Raw genomic sequence first — 27,645 nt, 5'->3', positions numbered from 1 at the left:
TAAAAGAGTATAATGACTTTCCTGCTCTCTCCCTAGCAAAAAAGGGATGTATTTGCCTGCACTGACATCCTTCTCTTCCCTCAATTTGCCAAAAAGGTTGACTTAACAGATGGGCGTTCCTGTAGTTGTGGTATTGGACCATGTTGTGACACAAGCTGTGCACCTGTTGTAAACTTGTTTCACTATGCACACTGAGGAACTTTTTTTTTTTAAAAAAAAAGTAAATGATCAGTTTTCTCATTTAGACCTTAATTCAGCAGTGCACTAAAATGTGTACATCATCATTATTCAAGAAAACACACAAAGAACGTGCTGATGGATGTGCTTAGTTGTTATGTTGAATTAGGGACTTAATTACGAAAGACAAGCAGTAGAGCTGAACAGCTCATATTTGGAGAAACATGTCCCCATAGACTTCAGATGTTAATGACAAGTATAAACTGACATCACAGGGAAAAAAAAAAAAAAAAACGAAAACAAAAAGAAAAAGATAAATAGATTTTGAGAAAACTGCAATATATGTTGTAACTTTGCAAATGATCATAATCCCTAGAAGGGTTCAGAATTTGCTATGAATATTAAAATCCTTGGATTTTGTTGAAGGTAGAAACGCACATGAGGGAAGCAATAACATGCTGGAGCTTGTTGCCAGAGGAGATTGTGGAGACACAGAGTATCAAGAGGTTCAAAAAGGATTAGAGAAATTAGGCAGACAAATTAGACGAGACAAATTAGATATTAAATGAGCAAAGTCAATATTACACTATTGAGTGACTGACAAAACAAATAAAAAAGTCTCAGTCTAGAAGGATTTTGATGAACTGTAAGGTTGAGTGAACAGAAACTGCATGGAGTTTGACAAGGAGAAGAGCAAAGTCCTGCATATGAGCAGAATAAAGCCATTTATCGTTACAGCTGGTAACCAACAAGCTGCATAGGAGTTCTGCTGAAAAGGACCTGGGCATAGTGGGTGGACACTGAGTTTAGCAGGAGCCAGGAGCATGGTCACTGCGAATAAGGCATGCTCCATATTTGTATACAGTAGGAGGAACATGGCCAGAAGACTGAGAGTTGATATTATTCTCCTCACCAGTGCAGGTGAAGTTACACCTGGAAGAGTATTCATTCTTGGACCTCTCAAAGTCAAGAAAAATGTGGAGAAACCAGAGGCAACAAAGAGTGACCAATGTGACTAAGGGCCTGGAGTACACAAAGTAGAAAGTTCAAGGGAGATGGGGGTATTTAGCGTGACTAAGATGAGTAAAAGAAGGAGTCTAATGACACCCTGCAATTTCTTCAAGAGGAGTTACAAAGATGATGGAGTCCAATTCTTAGTAGTGGCAGACGGTAAAACAAAGTGAAATGGACACAAGCTGTGGCTTGGGAGGTTCAGACTAGATATTAGAAAGATCTTTTTTTTACTGATAGGGTTGCACAACACTGGAACAGGAGGAATGGAGGCTGTGGATTCTCCATCCTTGGAGGTTTTCCAGAAGTTGTTAAACAGTCACTGCTAACCTGATCTAGCTTTAGCAACATTCATGCTCTGAGCGAAAGGTTGACTAGATGACCTCAAGTGTCTTCCATCCAGCGTTTCTATTTTTCTGTGAAATGGACAACAGGAAGGGTTAAACAGATACGAGAGGGAAGATGGAGGTATGCACCCTCTAACTTTCCCAATACAGTAACTGTGGCAGAAGTCATCTGCATATAAGGGTTAGACTTGCGTACCCTCCCTAAACAGTCTTTTCTACTGCTGCTCTCAGAAAAAGAGTAAGTGCTGGAAATACCGGTAGGACATTTCTTGTGTTTTAAGAAGCTGATTAAAAGATGGTGCCTCCCTCTCCCCACACTTCCTCTCTTCCAAGCATAATGCATACTTCTGGTGAACTGTGTATACACTGTTTGGTACTGCATGAAGAAGGCCATTTTCAACATATGTGTACACCACTTTCATGACAGAAGAGTCTTATTGACTCCATTTGTTATATGCCTGTGTAAAATCATATTTATGCCAAGGGAAGGATTTTTCACAGAATCACAGAATCACAGAATCGTATGGGTTGGAAAAGACCTTTAAGATCATCGAGTCCAACCATAAACCTAACACTACCAAGGCCACCACTATACCATGTCCCTAAGCACCTCATCCAAATGTTTTTTAAAGACTTCCAGGGATGGCGACTCAACCACTTCCCTGGGCAGCCTGTTCCAATGCTTGATAACCCTTTCAATGAAGAAAAAATTCCTAATATCCAGTCTAAACCTCCCCTGGCGCAACTTGAGACCATTTCCTCTTGTCCTATCACTTGTTACCTGGGAGAACTTCCTGGGAGAATTTCCTTCCTAGTCATACTACATACATTCCTTTTTCATTCCGTTTTACCTGGACTACTATTAGGAATAAACAGATAGGGCAGTGGAAATGGAATGGTTCAAGGTGCATCAGTGTTACTGTTTTTCTTCTATATCTGGTAAAATCCCAACATGTCTGGAAGAAGCTATTGCTGTCTTAAAACTTATTCTGCTAAGGTTCACTTTGTCCTCATAACATGTAAAAGAAAGTGAAATCCATGGTATTTGCCCAAAGCAACATTTAGCTCAGGTCTAATGACACCACATAGGAAAAGACATCATCATACCAGGAACCTCTTCCTTGCCTACTGATGTCTCCCCTTACAGTGTACTGATGCATTACATGTAGCAAAAATTCATCTTGTTAGTGGAAATTAATAGCCTCCCAAGCAAAGCATGAAGAAAATACATTTGTGAAGGACCTTGAGGAAGTCAGGGTATGCAGACCTAATTAAATTATCTGTAATACATACATACAACCATACATACAACCATCTACACTATTTCAACCATCAGAAGCAAAAATCTCTGTAATGTCTTTTTTGCCTTCTCTCTACAGCGGGTCCAGAATAAGTTTCAGCAGGACAAAGCTCATGGAAAGAGGCAATTTTTTGTTTTGGTTTGTTTTTAGACAAAGTAACATAGCTAGAAAAATAAAAATTATTCAGGTTTACAAACTTCTTCAAGTCTCTGCATCCACACTGTCAGACATGTGTCCTTAGGTTATCCCAGATGCAACCTACCAGAGTAACTATAAAAGAATCTAAAGATTTTTGCTTTGACTCTAGAGATGGTGACAGAAGTCTTGGAAAACTCAGAAGTCTTTGCAAATGGTGGGTTTGCTGTATATCTTTGATTTTTAGTAGACATATCTTTTCTGTTCATTAGTCTCCTTCCCTTTCCCCTTGAAGCATCTTCATGGCCCCTTCTTGCTGATCTGGCACTCCATGCAAGAGCAGTACATCAGTACAAAATGGGATGGAGCTTTATGTACTATTTATGTGATAAAAATAATTCTATTCCACAAGTAAATCACCATTACAACAGAGGTTTAAGTCACTTATCAAGCAATGCTAGCCCAGTGCTGCGAGTGTGCAGGTATAATGCTATCAGTGTGATTGCCTAGGGAGTACAAATGCATTAACAACTAATAGGATTATTGACCTTATGTCACAGAAATGAAATAATTTCAATTTTGCAATTCTGCTCTAATTGCCATAATTAAGAACTCTTTCCCTCCTTCCTTGACTTTCACAGGGAGCAGATCTATGTACCAAAGAGAAAGACATGTATATAATTGCTGTATATAAAGGCTGGATGGGTACCAGTAGGAAGATAGCAAGTTGGCAACTGGTATGTACACTATATTTTTTAGAGTATTTCATGCGCAATGAGTAGTTCACCAGCATATTTCTTCATACAAGAAAGCAAGTTTAAGAAGTTCCCTTCCTGCTCTGTCTGTGGTAGTATATCTCTGCCTTCACCCCAGTGCTCACTACCCTCCTCTGTTGCACTGACGAAAATACCTGTGGGTCCCACAAGGTAATATGGGCCAGAGAAAGGATTAATGTAATGAAAAACATTATTTTTATACTTTTGCTTTTCTTTTCAACTTCACTCATTTCAGTTTCACTTGTTAGACCTGTTTTAGAAGGTTTAAAAACATTATTGGAAAGAAAAAATAACATGCAAATATAAAAATAATAGTAGGGATCTGACATACTAATTGTAAACTATGAATACAGGTCTGTTGTTTGCTATGTTGGCTTGGATCAAGATGAATTTTTCTGGCTTGCTTGAGTTTTTGGGTTAGAACAAATGTATGGAGATTTTATATGCATTTTATATGTATAAGAAAACATACTTATTTGTTTCTTCCTTGGTTGCTGAACAGAAATTCCTTAATTTTTAACCTCATATAGTAATATGGACCCATTTTTAGTAACTGGGTTCTACCTTGGCAATTAACAGCTGAGTCCTTTCAAGGACGATGTTCATCATGAGTCATCTTCCAATGTGCTTATTAAGAATTTTTACAGCCAGCTTCACAGCTGACTTCAGAATTTACTCCTGTGTTATACCACAGGCCGACTTTGGCCTAGAGCTGCCCAGTAGGACCCGTGAAAAAGACTTTTTTTATGAGGAGGTTTTTTAACTGCAGGGATGCTGTTCCACGTGATACACTGGAAAGAGCTGATACATTTGTCACCTTGTTTTTCCATGCAACTAATGGATTTATACTGTCATAAAAATCCTGAACAAATCAGAAGCTTCACAACCACGGATGGAAGGCAGGCTTACATGGATGCTCCCCGCCCCGCCCATTTCTCCGAAAGAAATGGGCAAAGGAAGGGAGAATTTGCCCATTTGAAAGAAAAGGGCAAGGGAAGAGAGAATGGAATGGAAAAAGTTCCTTTCCTCCATTTTGGAAATCATAGAATCATAGAAACATAGACTCAGAATGATACCATTAGCCTAGAGCAGTCCTACAATTAGCACTTTATTTGAGATCTCCTTCAACTTCAGTCAGGAGGTAAGTCTCATTTTATGATTACTGTCACTCACTGGCTGTTTCCAGTCCCCAAAAGACTCTTGAAGCCAAAATTGGGCTATTCAGATGCAGAAGAATATCACTGAAGAAGCCTAGACACCTGCTATGGGGATGATATGGACATAAAATCCTGTTCAATTATAAATAACTAGATCATTTCTCATGTTTTAAGAAGGGAGAAGCAGATATACTTGAATCAGGGGGATGATTGTGAGAGAAGAAGTAAGAAAGGTGTTTTTCCTTCTTGTCTGATTCTCCTTCATTTTAATGGTCTCGTTCATGTGGGCCAGGTAATATATAACCTGGCAGAGGCAGCACCTCTGCACAGGACCCCAGTAATGTAGGTGAAGCCAATTCTGTAATGCAGTTTACCAAATCTCAAAGGTGGTGAATGGGGGATGATTTATTAAGTCACCCAGTCTGTTACCCACTACTCCAGGGTTAGTTCCAACGATGTTTCTGTGTGCTTAATGGATTAATATACTTTACTGAAGTTTATTCCTGAAAGAGAAAGCAGGCTCAGCATTTTCTCCAAGTAAAATGTGTGAAAAACCCTGCATAACAGAATTCAGATTTTATTTGGCAGGAAGGGGACCCAAGGGGACTAATTCACTAACCTTTACAGCACACCTTTCCTTTAGCACAAGTGACAGAAATAAGATACTTAATGCAACTCTTGCTTTATGTTGGAAAATGACAAAATTTTTAACAATGCAAAAAGGGCCAATTTTAATCACCACTGCATGTCCTAAACCAGCACATGTGATACAATAAATATCGATTTTAAAAGTTTTAGAAATGTACACTTCATTTTTGGAGCAGGAAAGGTGGAATAAAAAAACAAACCCTGAAACTAAAAATAAGTATATTTTCTGGGTACGTGCTGACACAACAGAGTTTTGCGGTAAAAGTTTATAGGTTGCTCTGTTTTGCTTCCTTCGGTGTAAAAGGTGTCAAACAAAATGCAAAAATCATGGACCTCAATGTTTATCCTTAAAATGGAGGATCTTGAGGGAATGCAGCTTGAGGGAATGATTGAAAAGATCTTTTAAAAATATTTAAATTTAAAGGCGTTTTCTAAGAGTAGAGGAATGGAATAACTAAAATAAAATTTAAAATCTGTCTCAGTTTGTGAAGTTATTTTTAAAACATGTAAGCATTTCAGGGTCTGCTACACTGAAAACAAAACTGTTAGAGGACAAGCACTGGATTATTATATAAAATGAGCTGGTGAAAAACATCAGAGAAGAATAAGTGGGAAACACATTAAAAAGCATAAAAAAGAAATCCCCTTTTTATCTCATTTCTTTGCTTCTAGTACTTAATGAAAGAAAGAATTTTTCCTTCAGATTTGCAAACCAAAGGGATTTCAATAAATTCTGGATCAGTATTGTTTCAGGTTTGTGGTGTGAATAAATCTGAAGGTTAGGCTTAGGATACCTGTAAGTACTGGTTTGTAGATCTAATTCTGGTTTTCATTAATTAGTAATCATGAAACAATCAAAATAATGATAAGGACTATTCCATAACTAGTAATTTCTTAAGTGTTGTGTTTCTTTTCAAAGTATTTTAAGGTCATAAAGGGATGGGGAAAAAATGAAACTTGGAATTCTTTCTCCTTTTCTAATCTTCCTGAACTCTCAAGTTTTAACCTTAAGGGTTTTGGAGAGGTGATCTATCTGATTGTCAGTCCTCCTTGTTCATCAAGAGGGAGCAGCATTTTTATTGTCTCCAGATCCTTCCTCTACACGCTCATATACAATGACAAGACAATTATTTTTTCATGCTCTATGACACGTAGCACACTTTATACAATAGCCATGTCATCTAACTTTGGTGTGCAAAGAACAGTATGACCAAATCACAGAACAGAGTGTGTCTTCAGCGGATATACTTCAAATTTATCTTGTGAAGGAGGCACCTGACACCAAAGTAAGGTCATTCACTGCAGAAACCAAGAAGTTTCTACATGTTAGTAGTGTTACATATTCTAAATAACCATTGTTCCCATTGATTGTAATACTAACTGCTGAGTATGTGCTCTGTGCTGCTGTTAGGGATCAATCAAGAATACTTAACACAACACATAGCTTAAGTCAGACAGACACAAAGTAGACAATTTTTCAAAAGGATGCAAATTAGAAAATCGTTCTGGAAATCCAGAGATGGAAACCACCCACTGACGTCACAGCTGTTGCATTTAATCCAGTTCAGTTTCTTCATTCTTGCCAGTAAGAATGTCATCCATTTATCCCCCAAAGAACAGAAAAGATCATGGGGAAGGGGAGTTAAAAGTGAATTCTTGTCCTTCTTGCAAGTAAGAATGAATGACTGCAGGAGCTGATGAGTGTGGAAAGTACAGGGAGTTGCCCCAAAGACATTACTTCCTCCTCTTGCATGGCATAGACCTTAGTTCAGTACACAGCCAGAATGCTGTGCTGGGGGATGTCCTGGGACGCCTGAGCTAGGACAAGAGAGGTTGCCTTGCTCCTTTAACTTATTTTGTCCCATTCCCTTTTATTCTGTTTTTATTATTCTGCCCTCCACCTGCAATAGGTTTGAAAGGACTCTGAGCAAGTAAGGGGATCACCAAGAAGGCGGAGAGATGTCTTGATTTTCTCAGGGTTGCATATAGGAAACGAAACTCCAGAAGTCCTGTATCCACCCTTCAAGCCAGCTGGCTTCGTGGCACTCAATCACATGTCAAATGCATAGGCAGCCCATAGCATCCCTTGGTGATTTTTAGTGTAATGTGACTAGAAGCAAAGCTTACATAAGAAACATCACAGCATGCAGTGGGAGGAAGGATCACCAAAATACGTGGATTTCTTGTTTTACAAGGCTTTGTGTCTGGACCATCTCAGCCTATTCAAAGGATGTTGACTACAGTTTGGAATGCTAAATAGGAGGAAAACTAAATAACATATTCTGTTTCAGACACCCATTTATAGTGTAGCATGGAATAATATTTTTTGTTCTGTGTGTTGACATCTATTTGACATATGGAAATTTGATATGTATATATACATTTGTTATTCATCACTGCAAAAGGTAGTTGAATAAATATGAATAAAAGAAATATACAAACCAATTTCCTCTTAAAATAGTTCTGTCTAGATGGGATTTTGCATCTTCAATATATCTTTTTGGTATCTTTTGGATTAATAACTCAGTTGTAGAACTAGTAAATCTACAGCTTTACAGAATGGATTTTTTTTTTCTTTTCCATACTAAAAGGAACATAATGGAGGAAATAATGTAGGAAACAATTTTTGTTTCAATCATGGAGCTACACTGAGAAAATACAAAAAGTTTGAGGGTTATGAGTATTAGCATTTCTTGTTTGGGCATTAAGTATTCTTATCCTGTCAATCTTATGGAAATGAAAAAGGTGTGGAATAGGTGTTGGAAATTAAAGCCATTTCATATAATTATTAAATGTACAACTCCATTCTGAAAAGCGTGTAGCATTAAATGGGCTTTGCTTGATATTAATCAAACCTTCCTACCTGAAATACCTTCCGAATCTAATGACTCTGGTCTCAATCAAGATCAGCTGTCATTCAAATTCAATCTATGGGTGGATATGTCTTTTTTTTTTACTATATGATTACTGTACACAGAGCCAGAGAAAGTTTCACAGAATTAAAACGTAATTATATGAGATGAAAGATAGAATAAAACTGTTGGAGAGAATAAAGATAGATCATTCAATATCGCATACGTTCTCTGTCATGGAAGTGTTTTCTGCATTTGAAAGAAGATGATTTACTAGGAGTTACATTCTTCATTTGCGAAAGCAGTATCGTACTCTTACTGTGCATGTCATGTAGTTGAGGCTCAGCAAAAGGAGCAAACGAAAAAGAACAGAAGTCTCAATGGCAGAATCTCTTCTACATTGCTTTAATAGGATGTTGCATAAAAGTCTACATTGCAAAAAAATCAGTGTCCTTTACAAAAATCAAGCATCTAAAAATGTGAAGAAGTTGTTATAAATCATCAGATTTTCATTGAAATTACGTTTTCACAGGAAGGAAAATGCTAAATAATGCAAGTGAAGGGAATTTTGCTGATTTATATCCTCTGAGAATCACAGAGAAACAAATTATGGCAATGGGTTAGCTATACATACCGCTGGGAATTTTTTCTTCTCTTTCTGATTTTTCCCATCCCAGTGAAACTGAGCAAAAATCTGCCAATTTTCTTTACTTCCCGTGACCAAAAGTAAATATAAGGGGCAAGATCAAACAAAACCAATATAGATTTTAGTTGCCTTTTCCTGGAGAAGGAGAGAAAAACTCTTTTTCTACCTACTGATCTAAAACCAACCTGACACTCCTGGGGTGGGGGTGTGCAAATGAGTCATCTCATGCCCATAGAAATGGAGCACATACAAATGAAGCAAATATTCAGTTAAAAGAGCAAGTGTGGGCTTTGTTCTTTAATTAAGCTGATGGATCACATGTTATTTCTTTGTGGTTCTCCTCCATTTCAGAGTTCGTATCCTTTTACCCAGCTCTGTGCTCTTTAAAATTATTTTCATGCATCAAATTGTTGTCCTTGGTCACTAAGTTGCTCAGGGACAACTGGAGCCATAGCATCTACGTTAGTGCCGCTCTCTAGAGTGTACAAATTCTGGCTTGCAGGGTGCAAAAGTGACCAGTCCCCCTCCTGCCATATTCACAGCATGGCTTGAATTTTTATATTAAAGTTCCATTTATAAAATTAATTAAAGTTATAACTCCAGCACAGGAAATTGAGGATGTTAATAAAAGATCTGGCTGGAAAAATTCCATGCAAATATTTTTCTCTCATTCAGTGCTATTCAGAGAAAACCAGTCCAATTTTTTTTTAATGTGAAATGAAGTCAGCTTGGACAAAATTGTATTGTATGGTATTGTACAGAAAGTAAAACACTTTGAAAATGTTATACATGACTTTTTGGTTTCTTGGAATGAAAACTTTCATCATTTTGAAACTTTTGTTTCAAGATGAATATTACATAACAAATGAAGAAATATTAAAATGATAAAATATCTAAATGAAATCATTAAACCAATCTAATAAAGCTATAGAGGGAATTTTACTCTCATTTCAGCTGAAAGTATTTTGACATCCTAACATTTTTCTAGTGAACAGAAATCCATTCTTTGGCCATGTCTAGTTGTCTCTCACCAAGCTATTAAAATTTAACTAGTCATTTTAACATTACTTTATGAACATATGTGAAATGTAGTATACCCTGATTATATTAGACCTGTTAGTAGGTTTCCCTGTCCTGGAAGTTTATCCTCCTACTGATCTTTTCTTCATAGTCTCCACAGTTTTCCAGTAACCCTCTCACTGGCTTGCCTTATCTTGCTATCCTTGCTTTTCTGCCCTGTTTCCTGGCTGTCCTTTTAACACCATCATTCCTTTTGTGTTTCATTTTGTGAATGTCTTTCCCAAATAAGTGTAAAATGAATGCAGTAGTTTCCAAACCATTTTTCCATACATATGCCATGTAATATTCCATATTTTCCATTAATCTTTTGCCTGCTCTTCTGTTCAGATTTTAAGCAATTTAGGGCATGACTGTAAATCATGCTGTCGTCCCAGTGTCCAGGACAGTAGTGGTATATATAAGTCTGGTTGAAGTTACTCTGTAGTAAACTTTATAATAAATAATAACAATGCTCTACACCATTTTATCATTGCTTAGAGAAGGTTAATTAGCAGTAATTTTATGTAGATTTCTTAAAACAAAGTTTCTATATATGAGAAGTCTTTTATTCCTTTTAGAATTATATTCCCATTCCAAAAATAAGGATAACTGTTTCTTTGGTAAGGGAGGTCCTGTGGAAAGATATACATTAATGGTAAGCAGTAGGAGAACTGCAAAAGAATAAACATTCTGATGCCCTCACAGCTGAAGTTTTCATGTCTGTATTTACTTTATTATTATTATTACTACATTGGTCTTTTATGTCTCCTCCAGTTTTCCATCCTAACATTCCTCTAAATTCTGCAACAACTTTGCAGACTGACTATCCCAAGAGATGGATTGTCATAATGGGATTAACAGACTTTCCCCTCTGTTGCACCAGTTCAAATGCAGTTAAGGTCAATAATGACAGAATGTGGTTGTCATTTTCTAATAGCTTTGGACTAAATGAAATGAGCCAGTGGTCCCAAGGCAGTTCCTAGCAGTTGAGCGGGCATATAAATACAGTGAACATCACTGCTGTTAGTCTCAGGAGACAGAAGTATGAACGGACTAACATGAGGAATGACTTATTCCTTCACTTCCTTGAGAAAGCTCTCCAGGTGTGGAGCAAGGTATGGAGAAGAGGGAGAGCCATGCCTCTTGTCCACCTGTGCTTAAACTCCTCTGTGGAGAAGCTGAGTTTTCAGTCCTACAGATGTGACAAAAACATTTTACAAGGAAAAGAGATGAGAAGGAAAATAACAGGTAAACCAATCCATGAAGTGTTACTTCATTTTACTGGTTAGAAAAGCCGTATCTTTGTAGATTGTTTAATTGTGTGTTTGTACAAGAAAATTCAAAACAAGTCCTAGCTAAAAAGTTCAACCATGGGATTGAAGTTCCAAAAGCTTAACAAGTGTTTGGATCTCTGATTATGGGTTGAGCTTATTCCTAGCAGAATTTAAATATGCTTTTAAAAAAAACCCCATACCCAACAACTTTATCATGACAGCTTGACTTTGTGGCGATCAGAACATGGTATAAATATTTTTCTGGGAGACTTTCTCAAACTACCATCAGAAGATCATGGCAAAACAACAATCTAGAAAAAACCTTATTTTCCTCTGGACAACAATCTTGCTTTTTCATTCTGCTTTGATCACAGTCCACTTTACATGTACAGACGGGAATATTTCCATCAGTCATAATTCTCTCTCTAGTTTAAGGTATGGGAATGTCAAATTGAGGTTTACAACTGCTACGGAGGTACCATCACAATACAAATATTTGTCTTATTTAGCTAAGTTATGTAGTTTGGTTAGCTTAGTTGGTCTTACCCAAAGAGAATTAATAGATACGGTGATAAAACACAAAATGTCTATTCTGACCTGTCCTTTGCAAGATACCTGCTTTTCTTAAAAAAGGAAGTGCAATAGATCTAAACAAGGCTTCAGCGATGTACCTCATAAACTGTCATATGTGTAATTAATGTAGAAATTGGAAAAAAATAGGATTGGTAAAACATTTTTAAAGGTAAGCAAAGGGCTTGATAAACAGACTATGGTAGAAAAAACACAAAGAGTCTCAAGAACTGATCTAGATAAGAGTCTTATGAAAGCTTTGTTAATGATCCTCATCAGAGGGTAAATGTGAGTTCACAGTGTGTCACTTGTATTGATGATTCAAAGCTGGACAGCACTGCAGGAACAAAATCTAACTATCGTGGAAGAATTATTAGATTAAAGGAGGGAAAGAATAGAAGTGAAAAGAAATTCAGAATGTCAATTAGTCAGGGATAAGTAATCAAAATTTCTCAAATGAGCTAGAAGCTTTTTGCTCAGAAAGAGCATGGGAAGAAGACCTTAGTCCATCACAGGATGTCGGAAAGACATCACTATAAGGCCATCAAGAAAAAGGCAAACGTGAAACTAAAGTGCATTTAGCAACACATTTTCTGTAGAAATCAGAAAGTCAATTCAGGGAAAACGGAACAGTTTAAGAAAAAGAACAGATTATTTTACCACAGGAGACTAAAATGTTTGTCTTATTTCATCAGGCTAAGTAAAGCCTGAGTAGGGAATATGATTTCTTTTTGTAAGGGCGTCATGAGTAAAAATAATTGTCTCAGCTGAAGAGTGAGGTTGTCTAAAGAATAAAAGTAAAAATTTCCCATAAAGTTGGGTAAGTTCAGTTCTTTTTTTTTTTTTTTTTTAATTTAATCTACTTCAGTTTCTATGCTGATTTGGTAATACATACAGAAAGGACACTACTAAGTGCAAGTTTTAAGACTAACACTGCAGCAGATATAAATTCTGTTCCTATTTCTGCCTCTGAACTGCATATTCATCATGTTTTAAGACTCTGTTTCCCACCATCTAGATGTCACTTAATTAAAACACCTAATTTAAAGAGACTCCTAGTTTACTAATATTTTATGCATATTAATATTGAATTCTAAATTTTAGAAAAAAATAAAAAGCTCAGAAAAATTTGGGATGCCATGATTTCACAAGGGACTAACCACTTAAGGTGATCTTATTTTCAGCTGCAAAATACTGGACATATTAAAAATCTTAGAATTAAGAAACACTGAGCATGCTATCCTGTGACTTGGTCTTTTCAGCTGTATCCTGGGATAATTTTCAAAATTACTATCTTTTTTGAAAATCTCTTCAAACATTATTCTTATGGGGTTACCATTCCTATATTTAAAAGAAGGAGGAGTTGAGGTATAGATATTTCCCTGCAAGTTAATCCATTCCTTCCCCTCCTGATCTTTCCAAAACTCAGAGGAGGACATTGTTTTAATTTTTTTCCTTAGTGAAACATTAGGAGTAGCTCCTAAAAAAACCTATCAGGACATTTTTTTCTATTTTAATAAATCCTCAGACTTATTTTAAAATGTGGATTAAACAGACATGGATAATGTAATTATACTCATGCTGTTTTCCAAATGGTTCAGTTGCAGGTAGAACTCTCATGGGAGACAACATTTACATTCAGTGATGACTGATAAATAATTTTACATTTTGGTTGAATAACATAATTTCTGTATTGCATGGGGACATCTGAAAGAAGACAATAATTGGTATAGCATTATTGCCTTGTCCTTTATATCTTTGATCTTAAAGAATAAATGTCCCTTAAAATGTGATTGAATGAAGAATCATTAATGGAAGTTATGAGAGCTAATCAGACTGTCAGTCTGCATTTTTTGGTGTCCGGAAAATGAAAAGCAAGAAAGACACTTACTAGAACAAGTGAGACATGCTTTTTACTGTGATAAAGATGCAATCCAATACAAATCTACTGAATGTCATCTTCTTTTGGAGTCAGAATGACATCTCTATTCTCCACACTTTTAATCCTGAGGCACCTCACAGCAGCAACTGTCAAACTAGTGCTAATTCAAAAAAAGCCCTGGAGGTGAAAACGTTTGACAGCCTCTCTCAGTTATCCAAATGAAAAATCAGGTTATTTTCCTTCACCATCCTTTTTGTCCACTTCTGTACACACTTCCTTCAATTTGACTTTCATTTTCTTTGTCATTGCTCCCCCCCAATTTTTCAGTCTTAAGATTTCTCTTCCTCTGCAGTTAACCATTCAAATATAATTATCTACAATACAACACCAAGAAAAGGTGTGAATCACCTTGTACAACAGGTGAAGGTAGTTCTTTTTCAAGCTGTAGACCTGATCTGAAAAGAAGAAAACTGTCTCAGTCTTATTTTTGTTTTGCAGGAGGTCTCCCTGCTTTCTGAATATGTTAATTCACATAATTAGCATTAGCGTAAAAGTTAAGTAAAGGTTAAGTAGAAAGAGTTGTTAGTGCCAGAGAAACTTGGAGATAATCTTAAAGAGCTTTTGCTGGTCTTGGGTACCAATTCATTCTGTATTGGCTCTATCAACTTTTATAAAGACGTGAAATCTGGACTAGTTCTTTAAATATAATGCATTTATGATCATTTTGCATCTCTGTCGCTATGAACACCACTAGTTTTATAGTATGCAGAATATGTAGAAATTAAATATGCAGAATAATTGCTTAATCATTCCACATTACTTAAGGTCATTAGGTCACAAGGTCACTCCTTTGGTAAATTACAAGTCATTGAGTCTCACTCAATCTTTGAGTGAGTGAGACTCAGACCCAGAGACTCTCGTTACGGAGAAGTATGTCAATGTCAGGAAACGTGGGATGGCATGGAGAGCCCCAAGGAAGTTTTAACCGAATTAGCGTGGCTGTGACATGTGGTGCATCACAATGGAGACATTCTAAGGTGGGTCCCAAAACCAGTGTACATGCGATGAACTCAAGGTGAACCCAAAGTGAAAAGTCAGCCAGCAAAAAAATTTGGTGTATGACTGCAGTCCTATTTCTGGAGATGGCTCAGGCATCCCATCAGTGTGGCACGTGTGCAGCCTGGAGTTCTTGTTCTCATGGACTAGGTGTGAGTAAGCACACACCAAGAGAGACCAAAGGGCCATCTAAGCTTAAGGTCCCTGTCATGGCTGGGATCTGATTTGAATGTGTGCCTGGGTGACAGTTATATCCCAAGGTTCCACAATCTAAAAATTAAATTATTTTATATCAAAATCATTCCATTTATTGGTAAAAATAATTGCTTTCAGAAGCCTGCAAACAACGTAAGACCTGGAAAGCAAGCAAATTTCTGTATTTCTCTTGCATCTTAACAAATAATCAAGATTCAGAGGGCCAAATTTTGGCCAAATTGCCCAGCTGCTGGGCAAACTCTGACGATTACAGAAGATATAGTTGTATTTGTGCCTATTCCCTGAAGACTTACGGAAGAATCTCCTGTCTAGAAAGTCCCTTGTTGGGGATGATAAGAAAGAAGCAAACTGCACATTTTTCCACAAAAAGATTGCTGATTTCTTGTTCTTTTGTGAATATTTTCTACTCATAACCTGATTAGATTGACTATGAAGGAATTAATTTAAAATTATTCACACAATACTCCATATTACTATTTTCAGATATAACTATTAAAGAACTTTCATCCAAAGATCACTGACATCAACGGGAGTGAGACCTTCCATTAAACTCAGTGAGCTCTGGATCATATTCCATGTGTACAAGTGGTTCCCATGTTTAAATTGTCGAAGCCTGTTTGTAAGGTTAACATTAAGCTGTGAAGAGCAGGACTAAATTCACCATCTTAGAGCCAGTAGATTATCTCCAAAAGGATGTCATGGCTCTGATTCATTCATGAAACAAGGTTCACACAGTCTGTTGTGTATTACAGTTTGCCTGGCTAGATTTTCTTATTTGTATCATGGCCAAGACATTTCACTGTTCCTGTTCCTTTGAGACCCTCTGGTTAAGATGTGAGTGATTTCCAATGCAGAAAATTACTACTGTAATTAATTAATTGCCCACCAACTCTTTGTTAATAAATCCACCACTGCAATTCTAAGTTGTGCTCTGGGGGTTTTCACCTAGGTTTTATTTTCTGAAGTATTTTTTAATTGTCCATGAAAAAAATGAAATGTCAGGGTGAATTTTGCTTCTTGCACCTTGCTCCTCTGGACTTCCCATAGGAAATAAATAGGGATAAGAAAAGCAGGATAGGGGTTTTCTGTAGCTGTCTGACTCCAGATAACCTTCACACCAAGGAAATGATATATTTTATTGATCAGCAGTGAAATTCTTGGGTTTATATCCTTATAGTGGTGCACAAGGGAATGTCCCCATTGGGTAGACAGTTCTCCTACGCTGACATGGTTATTTACCTTCCATTTGTTGTTTTCAAGAGAAGGATGAATTAATTTTTTCATCCTTTAAAACAGGCTGCTGGGAAGATGCATCATTCTGCATAGAGGATTCTTGCCTTTGTAAATCAAACTGATTTTTAAGAAGGTGTTCTCAGAAAATCTGCCTTCCTGTGTGTGAGGCTGTATGTACAATGCATTCATGGTATGTGTAATTGGTGTACTAACATTTATGTGGAGTTTAACTCCATTTTTAACTGCCAGAACCATAAAGTTCTTTGATTCAGTGCCATTCTTGAATTTCAAGGGGTGGCAGAGTCCCTGAGGAGACCATTCAGGCTGAGCCCTTGTGCAGAGGAGCAGTATTATAGCACATCATCCTGTACCTGCAATCTTAATCCCCTCCTCTTGACATCAGGGCGATTACCAGTTCTGTGTAAATGAAAATCCATAAGGATTTATCATTTGCCTGGAAATGTATAGTATGGCCTCAGATAATTAAGCACAGAATCGTGATTTTTTCCAGAATAACGTGATTTGAAGAACAACCAGGATAAATAGTGCTGATTTTCTCATTTTATTTTATAAATACCTCAGAAATGTCACATTCCTGATCTGCATGTACTATCAGTTTTGAAATTCAAATGTTAGAACTCGTAGAATAGTAAAAAAAAAATCTTATTCTACTCAATACACAAGCCTAACATCACCCCAGCTACCAAAGGACGATATAATTTAAATTTTTCTGCATAATTCTTTTATTTAATTCTTCAGACAAATTTGCACAGAGAGAGTAGAAGCAAAGCTGTCAAACTCCTTCTTCAGCACTGGCACCCAAACTGGGACAAGAGCCCAAATAATGTCATGGCACTTACAGCTGGGTCCATAAATCCAGGATGAATTTGATTGTAGAGGTGAGGTTAATCACCAGAAGTGCAACTGCAACTGAGAGTAAAATTGAGGAATCACTGTACTTTAGGAAGGGACATTTTAGATTTTCTTCCTTAGAAGTGTTGTGTAGATATATTGACAGATAACCTGGAGTTGTCATAAGAGGTAGTTATTTGACCATTTAGGAGTTTTCTCCTGGTTAGAAGTCACTAATAGCCTTGTTTCACACACTGCTGTTCCTTACACGTTGCTATAGATGTATTCTTCACAATTCCTGGCTGAAGAGCACTTCATATCTTGGTTTTGGTAATTAAAATATCAAATAATGGAAAAGACCTAGCAGTTTTCTAAGGATCTCTCTCAACATCAGTGTCTGGCCCACAGTCTTACAAAGGTAATACTCTGGGCTTTCAGTGAATTTAGGACCTTGCAGTAGTTATTTGCCTCAGCAATACTGAACTTTTACCAGTTGAAATAGTCTTTTAAAAATAACTTAACTGAGACAGAATTTAAATGATGATTCGTAGATTTGGGAAAATGACTTCAAGCATAATGAGTAAAATGAAGCAGCAGTAAAGATAAGGGGGGAGTTTGTCTTTGTCTTGCTTCTGGTATGACAGAGGCAGCAGGTGTGGGCTGAAGAAGTCCAGACCAGAAATGTCAGAACAACTCAAATTATTTCACTGTGAGCATTTCCATCAACAGGGCTTACTCAGTTTATTAATACATATGAAACTGGGCCCTGACTCATGATATTGCCTACATTGCAATGACAGTGCAAAATGATTTATTTTGCCTAAAACCTTCTACTCCGCTCTCCTTATCTACATCTTCCAGTTATCTGCTCCTATAATTATGGGTTATAATGTGTTTAAAATAAAGATCATCCATTTTAGTGAAGTTTAATCTCAAACTACTTTGTCAAGCACCCTCCATCCTGAAGCTTATTTGCTGATCAACTGTATAAAATAATTACTGGTTTAGTAGTGTGTTTTACTTTCCTTTCAGGCAGTTCAGATATTCATTGCCAGTGAAGCTGCTTAAAACTATAGAATCCTTATGGGGTTTATTCACCACTGAAGTCTAATCTTCTGAAGTAAATTAATGATTTGCTATTCCTGGAGACTTTGCTGTGCTTATCACTGTATTAACTTGCATCAAAAAATCACACTAAGCCATTTTTCAAACCTTGACAAAAATAGCCTAGAGACATTCTGGTGAATGAAGGTCTTGAGGGGGGAAAAAAGCAGGTATATTTTGAACAATGGCAATGTACTCAGTTAACATCAGGTATAGCTGTCAGAGGTTATTGCTAGCATTCAGAATCAGCCCTCCTTGCTACGGACAATATGTCAGAACATAGTGAGAGATGACATTGGGAGGATCTGCATAAAGAAAAGCTGTGTTTAGCTGTTAAGATTTTGTCTTGGCTGTGAAAATTGCCCTGGTGCCAATTCGCATTGGCATTGTGTAGCTGACACTTGGAGATTGATTTAAGAAATCCGGCGAGTGCTTGCAACAGGCAAGGCGGTAACGTCTCAGAGATATAACTCTGACAGAGGAAAGAGTGTAAATGAGAGAAAAGTTTTTGAAATGGACAAGTTTTTAGTTAATGAAAACAGAACCTGGAAAAAAAAGCAATAATGAAAGACAGCGTTGAACAATCATCTGCCCCAAAAAGAAAGAAAAAGGTATCTTAAAAAGGTATCTTTTTTCACAGAAGAGGAATATTGTATCATCTTTTTTCTTCCATGATGTCGTAGTTAAAAGCCACACTAAAAGATCTCTGACAAACTAATACCGTCGGAGGTGTTTTTCCAATGGAAACCAGCACTGTGATGGATATTAGCAAGAGTCAAAGAACTGAACTGGGAAGAGCAGGTGGTTTGAAGACCTTTTCTTTAATTTGAAGATTCCTAGGAAAAATCTTTGATCAACTGATCTTGATTTCATATAGTTCCCACCTGTCAACACCCTTCTTCTTGCTTGGTCGGTCAAATAAATTTCCATTTTGCATAACAGATTAAATGGGCAGGTTCACTTTAGCCACCACAAACCCCTTCACTTGGAGACTGAAGCACTGGGGTCACAGCTGCTGTTGTTTGTTCTGTGGGACAGGGCAAAGACTCTTGCCATACCGACATGGACAGACACTGAGCAAAACAGCAATACCTTTCTGCCAGCAGCTCACAATCTGGATTAAAAACATGGGCAACTACAAAAAAGCAACTACAGGACATTGAGTCTTGAGGGATTTGGAAAGAAACTGAAGCTGGTTAAAGACTTCTATGATTTTTAGATAACTTTTTGCTCTCCACAATCTTCTACCTTGCATCTTGCATTTCATCTAACAGGCCTATGGATACTGAAAGCTTCTTGCAACAAAAACTCTCTTTATGTGTATGTCTGGTGGGTAGTACAACACCTGGCATCTCTGGGCTGTGCTGTAATCGAAAGATTAATCACTGAGCTACCACGTATCAGAGACAGTGAAATAAGCAGCAGCTCATACAGACTGGCAAGGGCATGCAAATTCCAAGAGATATGAACAGTTATAAAGTTGTAAGTTTGGCATAAAATAGAAAAAGGGGTGAATTCATACTTGGACTTCACCTATCTGTCACACTTATGCAGACTGTGATGCACCCACCGAGCACTAGCTGAAAAACGTCAAAGGAAAAGTCAGAGACTTACTTGAAAATAAGTAGGAAAAAAGCAGTGCTTCTGACACCTCTGCAATATTTTCCTAAGAAGTTTAAATAAGCATCAAAAATTAGGTGCTAAATATTATGATATAATACAACAGACATAGGACAAACACGTCCTCTCTCAGACAGTCTTGTAACTGTACTGTAGGGATGGTGCTTAATTTGCTGCTTAGTTGTTCCCAAAGATCCAGTTAAAGTGAGATTTATTTCCTATTTCACAATTTACTTGTATCATATGCTGGGAAGAAGAGTTGGGTCTAAGGAATTTGTCAAATTTGGAAATGATAGTGTCCTGTGTAAGAAGAAATAACTAGTATGTTTAGCGCTATCCCTGATTCTTACATTTTTTATCATTATGTTTTCTTTCTGTTGGCTGTTGTGGTCAGTGAACTAAGGATATCATCAAAATCCACTGAAATGATCATAAATTATTCAAATGACTGTACACAAATATTGTAATTCAGATTTATTTTAGTACATGATCTGATTAGTTTGTTATTTTTCTGATGATATTTACAATAAATTTTCAGGTTGGTTCCGGTTTCAACAACAGTTTGGATTTACTGCAAGAATGACTGTGGAGACTAAATGTATTCTGTCCCTCAAATCAAGTTAAATATATTCAGAAATTAAGATTGAAAAAATAATAGCCACATGTTCCGAGAGTCTAACTGGAACACTGAAAAATCAAATGGTCTAATTCATGTGTCTCATGGTTTATAGCATTTAATGTTTCCCGTCTAAATTAATTAGTGATATTTGGAATAGAATACAATTAGAAATACAACCTAAAATGCAAAGAAAGGCCCATATGATTGCTTTACAATTCAGAGACTTATCCCCATAATCCCTTGTCTACAATTTTCACCCTTGTGGCTTGATAAATAATTTCTTTGTCATTTCATATACCTGCCCTGATTAACAAAGGATTGATTATTTCCTAAAACAGTTTTGTAATTAATACCAAAGTCACACTCCATCCCCCTTGTTGATCCTTGCCTCTACATGTTTCTGATAAAATATAATTGTCTTAATTCTCTCTGGATTGATTAGATATAATGTTCAAAGGGAAATCTACTTTATTACTGACCTAACATACCTTTGCTAATAAGAAATTTTTTTTACTGCACTTCAAAGATGAAAGTTTCTTAATTAACAGCAGAAGCTTTACTGAACCAAATCTATTACAGTCACATCACCATTTCTTCGGGCTCTACTATTTCCTTTATTAACAAAATCCATTGGAGATAAAGGCCTGAAAATAATATTTAGACACAATGAAAAACATACTGCTCTGAACACCATTAATACTTTTTAAAATCAAAGCTTAAGAACTAGAGGTTTTATGTAATGAAGAACATTTAAAATCTGTACTTGGAGTGGAGTTCACCACTTAACTTCCATTTGGAGGATTTAAATGGGACTCAAGTGGTGCACACGCCTTCAGATTTGCGGGGGGCAAATTTCACCCTTAATCAAGGCAGTTTTTACTAAGCTATTGGGAAAGTGACTTTTTCTAGCTCTGAAATTCCTCTCAATATTTTTGTTTAGTCAATAATGTGCTATTTTTAAGTTTACATTTATGGTAGTCAAGGTCAAGAAAAATATTTGCCAGGAAGAAACCTAAGCCGTAACCATTCCAGCCATTACAGTTTAACAGTCAAATAAAACATTTAATACAGTATGCCACACTACTCTGCATAATTCACCTACATGTAAAGGCTGGTCAGAGGCCCTTCAAATAACTTTTATTTATCCATATCAATATTTACTTGGACGTTCGTGGTATCTGAAGGGTACATAAGCGTTAATAGCCCACCTCTAACTACTGCTTCTTTAGCATTGTCATTGCCCACTGTTAAATAAGAAAAGAAAAGAAAAGAAAAGAAATAAAAAAGAAATTACATTCTTTGTGTTTATCTGTTGATATAAGAATATTGGATTTTAAGTCTTTCTCAGCAACTTTAAGGTTCAAAAATCTAGTCATTTAAGGATAGGGAAAAATTTTGACAAATTTAACAGTCTGATTCTCAGCTTCTCATAAAGAAGATCAAGTATTGTGAGAGTAATGAAAAATAGAGGTGGAGCTGACAACACTGGTTCTTCCAATGGAAAAAAAAAAAAAAAAAGAAAGGGAAAAAAAAGAGCAAAAAAAAAAAGAAAGGGAAAAAAAAGAGCAAAAAAAAAAAGCATTGCTAAAGAGACATATGAAACACAGATTCACTCTGAAACAAGCTACTAAAAAATTGAAGCCTGGGGATTAGAGACATGAAGTAAAGTCCCAGACTGTAATACCTGTTTTTCAGTAAGCAATACTGGCAGCTCTACACATTCACAATAATATTAATTAGGCCTAGAAAAAATTGCAAGTGTTATCATTAGCATGTTGTGGCATTTAAGCCATCTCAAATTTGAAGACTGACATTGACCTCTAAAACTCATAGAATTTATTCAAATTATTATCTCCCAGTTCAATATGCAAAGATGAGGTAGAGAAAACTGAAATTCTCAGGACTGAAGTAGTTAAGGGTTTAGTAATATTATTCTGATATTGTTGAGTTGCCAACAGTTTTTAAAAAGTTCTCTTTCCTAGAATGTAAAGAAGAGACAGCTGCTTTAAAATGTGTTTTTACTAGTTTAAAAAGAGGACTGATGAGCTTGCCTCAAGAGAACCCAAGAGATTCTTTATTGTTGTACATTTCTATGAAATCCTACCTTTTTATACATTTTTTTGCTCGGAGAGCATTAAAAAGCAAGGAAAGAAGAAAGCAAATATTCACTTTTGAAGAGTGAAAAAGAAGCCGTAATCTACTAGTCATCACATTGACTGTGTACATTCTAACTAGGAATGTATGATGTTGGATATTTACAAAAATCAAAAGAAATCTTGGAAGAATAGAATATATTTGGAATGCCAGTGAAATCAATCAGATAAATAAGAAACAAAAGTATAAAAATTCTTCTGGTTTTGGAAAAGGAAAATCTTTTGATAGTATTAAAGATACAGACATATGCATTATTCATATGTAGTTTGGTCACAGTATTTGCCTTCTTTTATCTCTCAGAATACATGTTAGCATGGAAAATCACTTTGTTTTGGTTTGTCATCTTCTTCCAGGGTTTTGAGTCTCAACTATCTACATATCAAGGGTGCATTTTAATTTTAAACACCACATGCCCAAATACAAAGTGGAAGAAGTTTGGGTAGACAGCAGCTCACCAGAAAAAGAACTGGAGATTAAGAAAGATTGCTAAATACTATGGTACGCTGTCACACACACATACACAAAAAAGTAACCTCAGACCAAAGTCGTAAAAAGGAGTGTTATAGTTAAACAACATGAAACAACCTTCAGTTCCAGTCAACTGTCATAAAGTTGCACTGGTCTGGTATATCCAGTTGTGAGTGCTGTGTTCCAAGAAAACTCTAAAACACTTAGATAGGATCTAGAAGAGAAAAACACCAATTAAAGGAATAAAAACCTTGACCTGTAAGGAAAGTCTACAAAAATCAGCACGGTTGAGTCTGTGTAAAGAAAACCCGCATGGAGACATCCTAATGATCTTCAAATATTTTAAAGGCTCCACAAAGAAAAAGATAATAAAATATTCCACATACCTATTGGGGAGAGAAAAGTTGCGATGAGGTTTAATTGCAGCGGAGGAGATCTAGGTCAGGTAGTAGGCAGAAATATTTTTAATTATAAGAATAACTAAGCACTGGAATATCCAAGAGTGGCAGTAGAATTCCTGTCACTTGGGTTTTCAAAAGAGGGATAGAAAGGTATCAGATGATTACAGGTCAGTATGACTTTACCCTGGGACCACAGAGAGATAAAATGATTATTGGAGTTCCCTTCTCCATGTATCTGAACTCTACTAATCTAGGATACTGCCTCTGTGACTTTATAGGCATCCGTTTTCATGAAGATGTTCATTAACAAAATCAAAACACAGGACGTGAAACTATTTCCATTGCTGATGTATTTTTGAGAAACAACTAGACAATAATGACTCCTTGTATGAATCTCTTCAGGCAGTGATAGAAAGGTAAGGACACTGTAGACAGCAATTTTCTTAGGTTTCTGAAAAGCCAGAAAACCAGAATGTATGTTTTTCTTCTCTTGAAACCATTCATCAGCCAGTGGCTGTACAGAAGATGATCTGCTCTTAGATGTGATAAGACATCAGATTGAAAACAATCTTCCCATTGTGTTTTTTCTATAGAAACAACTGAATACTTTGGTGGTAAGTGCAGGAAAGCAGCAGATTTGTTCAGTGCATTTGATGAACTCTGGGGAGACCATCTGACAGACTCGTTAGAAAAGGGAAGGTCACCAAGAAGAGAAACTATTCAGAAATGCTGAAGTCAGGATCATCAGCATTACTCCTTACTAGGTTTATAATTTGGAGCTATTGCTTGTAAAAGTTGGTATTCAGGCTTTTGAGCAAGGACTCTACCATAAATTAATAAAGATAGATGTTGTTAGAATTTAATTTTAAAAGATATTAACAACTAAAGGCTGCTACTGACCACTCAACATCTGTAGGAGACGCAGAATGTAATTCACTTGCTTTGAGTAATTCACCATAGGAACAACATTACATCTATCTTTTTAAGATGAAATAGGTTTTCAGGTACAAACCACAGACTTTTAAAATCTAAAACTCAAAAGTTTATTTGGGTTTAACAGGCTATAGAGACATGAAAGATACCTATTCATTGCCAGTTTGATTCAATGTCTTTTCAAGGAGTTCTAAATACTTCACCATCTCAGGCTCAACCATGACAGACAAAATCTCTTTCCATATTGAGGCTGACATGACCACTATTGCTTCCAGTCCCTTCAGGTCAAGTCCAAATGTGACCGCATCTGTTTTAAATGTTGAGGCAGGACTCATCTCGTTTAAGCTCAAGTGCCTATAAAGCAATTCCTAAGCCCCTAATTCCTAGTTCCACAGTTTAGTCAGTGGTGAGATAATCAATACAGTAAATGGACTCCAGAGAGAGATTCAGCTGACCTACTAGCAGGGGCTTGATTCCATTGCCTTATCACAGACAACAGTACCATTTGAGATGCCTTAGAGTGTCCCATCTGACCTCCAGCTGCAAGCCTGGAAATGCAGGGGTCTCCTCTAGGTTCTGCATTATGGTCGTCACCTCTCTAGATGCCTTTAATAGCTTAGGGTATCTTAAAGGCCTATATTTAAGCAACCAAACTGAGAATTGGGTGTTTAGTTTACGAAGAGATAAACTGCTCTCTGGAGTCAACTGACTAGATCCCCACTGACTATAACGGGAGCTTAGACACTTACCTTCTCTGCAGGCACCTCTACTGTTGGAACCCACAGATAGGTGAAATTATTTTCACGTTTCGTATATTAATTCTAACCTCAAAATGGCTGAGAACAAATTTCCTGGAAGTTATTTTTTTTTCCCCCCCCCGTAAGGGTCAGTATAGGCTAAACCTGTTGACCCTCTGGGTATGTTGAAAACCTCTCGATTGAGGCTTTTGCCTTAGGGGAGAAGCAGGGTGTTGGGCAAGGGCTACATTGTATTGTGCAGCTGAGTCTTTTTCAATTTAGTTTTACATCAGTCAACTGTTACTCATTGCTCTTAATAATTTACATGTGCACCCAGAGAGATTGTGATGAGCATAATTTAAAAAAAAAATGAATAATTAAGTGAAGTAAAGAAAGAAGTAAATGAATGAGGATGTTATACTGAAAATTATCTATTGAGGATGATGTATGTCATAATGGGAAAATCAGATACTGTGTTCTTATATTGTTAAAACAAAATGACGCTTCCCTAGTGATGTAAAGTAATCTGAGGCTCTATAAGCCTGAACTTAACATGTGAGGGTTTTTTTAATCACGTTTGGGATGAATAAGAGAAAATATTCCCACTGATGAGTCAGTAGCATCCTCTCTGTCAACAGATATAATAGGAGTCCTGTTATCACAGGGATTGTCACAAAGATTACTTAAAATTATGTTGGTCAAAGCATTGTTGAATGTACTACATGGAAAAAATGTGTACCAGTGAATCATGATAAATAATTCCTTTTTGCAGGTAAATATCGTTCACTCAGGACTCAACAGCATTGCAAACACCTGAACATGCTTAACCTTCTCTGCCCTCAGTAACCTTGCTGAGAATTAGCACATATATAACTGTTTTCAAGATCAAGGAATAATTATTTTAAGTTGAAAAACTGAGAACAAGACAATGATAAAGCAGAAACAAGAAATGGGGAGAACCAAAGGAAGGAAATAGTACAAAACAAGGATGTTATGTGTTTTGCACCAGTTCATACATGTCTTCATGACTCATCAATTTTATAAGTATATTCATCTTCATATAAACATAGTTTTTCTCTAGGCAAAATATATTTTAATTGCTTTTGGTGTGTGTCATTTAATATTTTTAAAGCACCATTGTTGCAGGTTCAAACTATTTCATTGTAACTCTTGGCTGACGTTATTGTCATACTACTGCTCACCTTATGGGCTTCATTATTTGTCATCTAGTTTTTCACTCTTTATCATTTTACAGCTTCACTTGTGAACAATAATTCTTACATATTCCTCTTTCTGTCTTGCCCCTATGTTTTTTTCCCATTCATGCATGTGTAACATGAGAAACTGAGCAAGACAGAAAAAGCCGTGTATGAAAGTTACTATGTCTAAGAGGAGAACCAAAGTATATGGATATACAGGTATGTATAAAGATTTATAGGTAGATATGCACATATGTATATATATGATCATTGTACAGAAATACAAGCACTTATATAAAGAGGAATATTCTTTAAATTAATCTCAACACCATATTGTAAATATGTATATGCACATACAATGTAAATATTGTAAAATATTACATCGGTGATATGAGAAAACTCCACCTCAACAGTAAGGGAAGAATTGACCTCTTCCAATTTCTCGTCTGTCTTCTGGAAACAATTATTTCCAGCATGCGTAGGCAATAAGGGAACTCAAGCACAGAGCAGTATGCCACATTGCACAAGACAGGAGGATAATGTACATCACCCCATGCATTCTCTTCTTAATTATTAGTGTCGCACATTAGAACGGACTCATACAATTTTGTAATGATGGTAGAGTCGGGAAGGGGAGAGAGCAAACATTAAAAGTTTCAATATTCTGTAGATTTCTCATACAACAACATATATATATTTTTATATATATATATATATAAAATCACGATTTTAAAATTTATTTCAAGCTGTATCTTTGGGGATTAGTGGTGTTCAAATCTTTTATAGATTTATGATTCACACATATAGTCAGAAGACGCAATAAAACCCTTAGGGAATCACCCATGCAGTGACCATTCCCCCAATTTGACATGGTCCTTTTTACAAACCCCCTTATTATGTATGTCAAGCATGCACTGGTTTATCCCATCTTCAATCCCAGCTCCTTTGTGTTAAGCAAGATTCTATGAAGTGAATCTACACCCACAGTTTCTTGAAAATTAAAATGTTATGCCCCATATGCTACGGGTATCGACTGCATCCTTTGGAGAGGTTAACAGGGCTACTAAACTGTGACTCCTCATAGCTCCCAATGCATTAAAGAGGGTGAATATTTTGTACTGTATGCTTGCTTGAGTGCTTTATACCACATTTTGGCTTCAAACAACCAGAAGATGCTCAAAAATAATAGAGTTCCAAAATGCAGTAAAGTTTTTCACA

This window comes from Mycteria americana, chromosome 1 (genome assembly GCF_035582795.1).
Source record: "Mycteria americana isolate JAX WOST 10 ecotype Jacksonville Zoo and Gardens chromosome 1, USCA_MyAme_1.0, whole genome shotgun sequence".
Taxonomy (NCBI): Eukaryota; Metazoa; Chordata; class Aves; order Ciconiiformes; family Ciconiidae; genus Mycteria; species Mycteria americana.
This window is presented reverse-complemented; position numbering follows the sequence as displayed.